Consider the following 6,420-nt stretch of genomic DNA (forward strand, 5'->3'; position numbering starts at 1 on the left):
CTCTGTGTGCGTTTATAAAAATATGAAGAAGAAATGCAGCATGATATTAAATGAAAAGTAAATCAGAGTGATAATTAATAATAAAGGCTGCTGAATATTCTGAATCTTTGAAAAGGGTTGTTTTTTTCCCCCCTGGATCCAGCGAGCACTCACTCGTATGAATAACATTACATGCATGAGTAATCCCTTTGAACTCAATGAAACCCAAGTTAAGTATGTGCAGGAGGCCCATGCAGGATTGGGACCGGGAGCTTTAGCACTGGGTTAAGGGAAGCTGTAGTATTATGTTCGTACTGTTGCTTAATTATAAAGTAGATGTAAATAGTAAGTCTTCCCAGTTCTAGTCTGTCTGGGCTTGGCTGGAAGAGATACCCTCTTGGTGCCTAAACCCTTCTGGACTCATGCATTTCTGGCCTTTAAAATGTGATATTTAGCTTTCAGAAAGCAAATAACAACCATTGTATGCTTTTTTACACATTTCTCCTGAGATTCTTCCAAAGCACTTTTGACAACATTAACTGTTGAGACCTGACAACTCCTCTGTTTAGGACAGGCTTTCAGATTTGCCATTTCTCCTTCTCCCCTTCTCTGATTCTCTATATATTTTTCACCTGCATGATGATATTTGGACCTTCCATAAAGCTTCACCTGCTAGAAATGTGATTATATAAGAAGCTGAGTTTCCATTTCACATCTTTTCTAGAAATAAATTTCTGACCTGTACAGCCTTAAAATTAAGGAAAAAAAAATTTATAAAAATCTTATGTTTTTTGAGGGAAGCAGTTCAGTATGTCTTAATGTTTGATTTTGAGAGTACTGGGTGCTCTATTCTCATTTTACAGACAAGTGGGTAGATAAAGGGGAAGTCTAATTTAGAGTATTGTGCCCAATATCACATAAATCATCAGTGTTAGAAGCAAGAATAAGAAACCAGGAGTACCAAATCCCTTGCTTTATGTCCTGGCCGACACTTGTAGTGGGAGAGACATGAACCACAGCTGCAGGGATGGTGTGAGGATTTGCTGCCTTAACATATAGAACGTTTTCCATAAGCTGGGTTTCATGAGTCAGCATTTTGGAGGGCAATAACTTACAGTAATAAACAGGGAAAGAACACCAAGTTTGTGTGGGTAAATTTGGTTCTAAAGTGAGTGATGTACTTCGTGGTAATCAGGTACAGTTGTGATGTGAACCCTTTAAAGCCTGTGAAATATGTTCCCTGTTGGATGATTCCAGCTTTTTTTTTTCCCCGCTATCTTTTATTTTCAGGGTTTTTTTTTTATTTCCCCCTCCCCTTCCCTCTAGCTTTAGCTGTCTTTAAGGACAGGTACCTCAGTGGGGTATTTTGCGTTGCCACTACAGAAATAGAGAATAGGGAGTGCAGCACGGAGAGGAAGAATACAAATTCCCCTGTTCACTATTGATTTTTGTGAGTTGCAGAGGGAAGCTGCTGTGGCCTCTATATGGAGGCTGTAGGTGGGGAAGAGGGGGAAAATGATAAAGCAGATTCAGGAACAGGAGTTCTATGTAAATTTTTTCCCATCCCCGTGTCTTTCTGCTCAGTGGAGTCTTGGAGTGGATTCAGGCGTTTCATGTTCACAGAGAATTGGAAGCTTAGATCTCTGACCTTTTTAAAATCCATTTTGAGCCTCATCTTTCAGAGATTTAAACAAAAGATTTTGACCTAAAGGGCCATTGTTTTACACTTTCTGATAGAGGGGATAAGAAAGTCTGAGAGGAAGGAGGGCAGAAACAGAGATTATCTGAAATGGGACTTGCTGATTCTGGTGGTAATTTTGCAAGCGGGAGAGGGAGGGATAGACCTGTAAAGGGTGCAAGCTGCTGCTTTAAACCTGTAGCAGGAAATGAGGCAAGAAGATTTGGGGTACAGACAGAACCACTGTTGGGATAATACTGCTTTCCTTACTATAGTAAAGCTCAGTGTTAGAGGAAAAGGATCCTCCTGATTCATCATTACCACCATAATCAACTGCTTTTATTGCTTTCATATTTCCACCCTGAAGAAATGTATCAAATAGCAGAACCTCAGAGAGGGACCAGTCATGTGATCCTACCATTGGGCATGGTGAGAGCTGAGACCACTCAATATCTTACCTTGAAATCTTCATTCTTGATGGTGATTTTTTTTTCCTTGCAGTCCTTTCACCTTGAACATTAGTAGTAGCTATGAAAAAGATCCCCCCCTCCCCCCAAGCCTTCTTTACTTTCCTTCTCTTTCATTTTTCTTTCAAATATGTCTGTTTCTGTTTGGAGCAGATTTTGTGCTGCTTTTTGGCAAACAGACAGGATTAAATTCTTCACACCCCTTCTTTTCCCTACTGACCCACCCAAATATCGACCCACTCAAAGAATTAAAAATGGAAATACATTGAGGGAATCCTCCGTAGTTGGGAACATTGGAAGTGGATGTGTCCTTTCCCTGCCCACTTTCCACGGACCTTCGTAATAAGGAAATGTGCCATCATTGGAGTTTCATCTCTGCTCTTCCTCTTCAGTAGGAAACGTCAGTGGGTGTTGAGAGAGGAGACGTCTGACACACCAGATGCATAAGGTGGAGGAAGGATTTGCTCCTCGGAGAGGCCGTGTGTGAGGGGCTCACCCCAGATGGCAGAAAAGGCTAGAGCTTTGCTCCCTCTTGCTCTCACTTGCCCAACTGCAGTACCCTGTAACACATGTGAGTGCCTTCAGTAAACACTCAGACTACCTCCAATTGGAGTGGTCTGGTGGGAAGAATGGAGTGAGGGAAACCTTCATTTTGCTTGGATTTGAGCAATGTTTTTGGTCTTGTTTCCAAAGAAAACACAGCTTATTCAGTCACACAGTCCACCCACATGTTTGTTCACCTGCTTCCGCGCTGCCCCTGCTTCTGTCTACACTCCCCCATGGTATTTTTGAACCTATTGATGGGTTTCAACCACATTTTAAAAACCCTGAAAGTTTTGACGATAACTGCAATTCCACTAGTTGTGCAAAAATTGGCAGAGAAAAGGGATACAAATGCATTTCCCTGCTGAGGAGATGGTGGGCAGAGTTCAGCCAGAGCAGCAGCTGTCCCATCTGCACCTGCGTACTGGCCAATGCAACTGGCATGCACAGTACCCTGCGTTAGCTACAGAGCTCACAGTCTTTTGGACATAGTGGAACTTATGGAAGAGGCTGGATTATTGAGATGGCAGAGCATGGGAGGCCTAAGATACAAATCTGTAGCAAGCCAAGCTTCATTAGTTTGGCTTCATACTTTGAGAAAGCAATTATTATTTCCAAAGCTTTCACAGTATATGGAGGATGTGCCACTTAGCTTAGAAAAATGCTATGTCCCTGAAACATACCAGTATCATTGAAAGACCCAGGATATGTACAGTCAGTCCTGAGTGCATTGAGGCAAACAGAGGAAAAGTTAGCTAGGCTCCAGCAAAGCAGCAGCTTTGGGATTGTTTGGAGTAGAGACATTAAGATCTAAATATAAGGCGGAAGTTGCTCTATTGAAAAGAAGAAGTCTTCCCCAAGCGATAATCAAAATGTGGAACTAGTTGTTGCAGGACATTGTGAAGATCAAAAAGTATTCCTGGAGTGGGAGGTTCAAATAAATAAATAAATAAATAAATAAGAGTACTAGGCAAATTCGTTCTAGGCAAATTTCCAGAGAAGGAATCTATGGTGACTCTCAGGTATGATTATCCACATAACTTATTTCTGAGAAATTTCCATAATTGCTGATATCCAGAGGATAAGAGGCTCTGGCTAGGAAGGATTGACTTGTGTTCTTTCTTATCCTTCATCCATAAACATCTTCTGTTTACTGTCTGAAATAGGTGCTGGCCTTGAGGAATCATTAGTTGGGTCTAGCACTGCTGTTTTCATTATTTCTTCCTCATTTGTTGGATATTCTGAGTGCTACTGAGGCAAGGAGTGAAGCTTGAACCAGGATTCATTGGGAAGGAGCCATGGACAGATTGACAAAGCTGCTGTGGGATGAGAAACTGGTAATTGTAGCAGATTTATGATGACCTTTATAAATGGGCATTGGAACCTTGAATTCAAGGGGGAAGCCATTAACCCTTTTGCAGACATTAAAAAGAATGTCATAGAGTATTTTGAAGTATGCAAAAATTTTCCTCCTGGTGACGTACTTTCCTTTGGGTCTGATCTGAAAAGCTGTTCATTCTCCCAGGGCCTAAGCTTCAAATAATAGAGAAGCATGCAGAGAAAGAAGCTGCTTTCACACTTAATAAAAGCAGGACAACTTTCCACCAGGGAGCCAGCAAGCAGGGTCCTTGCAGGACCTGCAAAAGTGTGTTTAAAACAAAAGAGAGGCAGGTTAAGAGGAAACTGCAGTGATTAGATCCAAGGGGCCAAGTGTTCCCTGTGTATAATCATCTGATTATTACAACAGTGACATCAGCAGAGTTTCGCTGACTTATTCTGTCTGTGGATCCACCCAGTCTTTTCTTCGTGAAAACATGAAAAACTTAGTAATAAGGTATTCTCACATCATAAAATATTTCAGTACTACAAAGCTATCTGAAAATCTCAAAGTATTTGAAAAAGATGAAGTATTTTGCTTAAGAAAGGCAAAAATATGCAACTTGATGAGAACAGCAGATTTCCTTAGGATTTGATGGAAACCGTAGGGCTCAATGTAATGAGGCTGCTAAGATTTTGGGGAGAGAGTGGAAATTGTTGCTTCCCTAGTGTGTGAGTAGGGAAACTGAGGCAAGGAAGGTTGAAAGGACGTCCTGGAAGAAGTCGATGGTGAACTTCTGAGCTTGCCTTTTTTTTTCTTTTTTTTTTTTTAAAAAAAGCAGCTTTTACTGTGTTTAGAGTCTCCTCTATCAGTGTTGTGGCTAAATATATTTTTCTTTCCAAATTCAAGAAGAAATTATTTTGATAAGAACTCAGTGGGAGTGACTTATGACTTGCTGCACACAGTGATGAGGAACTACCAAGTAACTGATCAGTGATATCCTGAGAGACTTTGCATCACTCAAAGGAAAGGTTCCACCCATTGTGTTGCCTTTGTGCAGGATGGTAGTCACAGCTCCCTATAAGCTTTGAACTGGTGTCTCCCTTGAAATCCAATGGTCCCAGCCCACAGCTTTTCCAGGTACTGTTTTTAGTCAGGATGAATTTTGTTCCTGTGGCACGAGCATCATTCATCCTACCCTTCAGAACACAGTGCTATTGTGAAAGTGCAGATATTGCCTGGACAAGATGAAGGAAGGGTGGTAAACCCTGTACCAGACAGCATGGATTGTATGACCGAATATGAATATTTTTTCCTTCTTTCTGGGACAGATAGATATACCTGCTATGAGGGTCTATGTTGGTCAGATGTCCGATAGGAAGAATAGAGGCTGGCTCATCTCCATTGCTCTCCTTCTGAGCAACAACTTCTGCTTGACCGCAATGGACCTAGAATTCTCTCTGGTTTCAGCATCCATGGCACAAAAAGTGCACTCTGCCCTTGCAGGCAGGAGTAGGAGAGATGATTTTCCCCATTAAGGTCCCGGAGTCTGGGTAACTGCTTTACCCTGGGGTAGCCGATCAGTCAGTAGGATATCTTTTTTTTCACAGCTGCCCACAGAGGTGGTAGGGGAAGAGGAGAGAACAGTAGAGAGTAAGCCTCTTCCAGCTCTCTGTCCTTTCCTTGCTTTCCCCAGATACCACCCCAGGCACCTCGATGTAGCTGCTGGGACATGTGAGGGGCCCAGGCACAGAGGGGGCTGCCCAGAGCTCTGCCAGAGCGTGTCAAAGGAGCTATGTCTTTTCTTGTCCCAGTCTTAGATTCAAACACAGCTTGTCCATGGAAAATGGGACGTTCCAGCAAGGCTGCAGTGCTGGGGCAGAGGGGATTTTGACAACAGTACTTTTTCTGGGGTTAAAGTGAAAAACAAGCCAGTAGTGGGGGACACTGGAGTGTGAAACAGGAGCTTATCATGAAAGCGGATGACGGTTACTTTATCTATTTGTCTTCATTTCAGTGGATTCCCCCTTCACCCACTCCCACCCTCCTCCCATCCCTTTCTTTTGGGTGAATAGCAGTTTTTGAACAATCTGTTAGTAGTTGCCAGCTCAGCTCCTTTGCTTTTGAGCCATATTTATCACTCGTTTCCTGATTTCTTACAAAAGAGTTCTGCTGCCTTTGAGTTTTACAGAGGGGTCTCTCTTTTCTGCAAGAAAAGGAAGAAGAAACACAGGGAAGCTGTTTGCTCAAAATCTGGAAGAGGAAAGAGCTTCCCCTCACCTTGTTGCTCTCGCTGACATTTTTCCCAGCTCTCATTCAAATTAAAATAATTTTTTTGTCTGTCCATCCCTTCTTGCTCCAGATATCAGCTTTACATCACAGATAATCATTATTGAGAAAATCCTAGTACAGTGCACCGGTTGGAAGGGATCTTG

At 42.3% G+C, this 6,420-nt stretch overlaps 1 protein-coding gene across 1 annotated transcript in view; it reads left to right on the forward strand.

Moving 5' to 3' along the window:
* Positions 1-6,420, forward strand: part of CELF4 (CUGBP, Elav-like family member 4) — a 695,746-nt gene that overhangs the window by 173,602 nt on the left and 515,724 nt on the right. The window lies entirely within an intron of this gene.

Source organism: Pygoscelis adeliae, unplaced genomic scaffold (genome assembly GCF_000699105.1).
Source record: "Pygoscelis adeliae isolate BGI_AS28 unplaced genomic scaffold, ASM69910v1 Scaffold68, whole genome shotgun sequence".
Taxonomy (NCBI): domain Eukaryota; kingdom Metazoa; phylum Chordata; class Aves; order Sphenisciformes; family Spheniscidae; genus Pygoscelis; species Pygoscelis adeliae.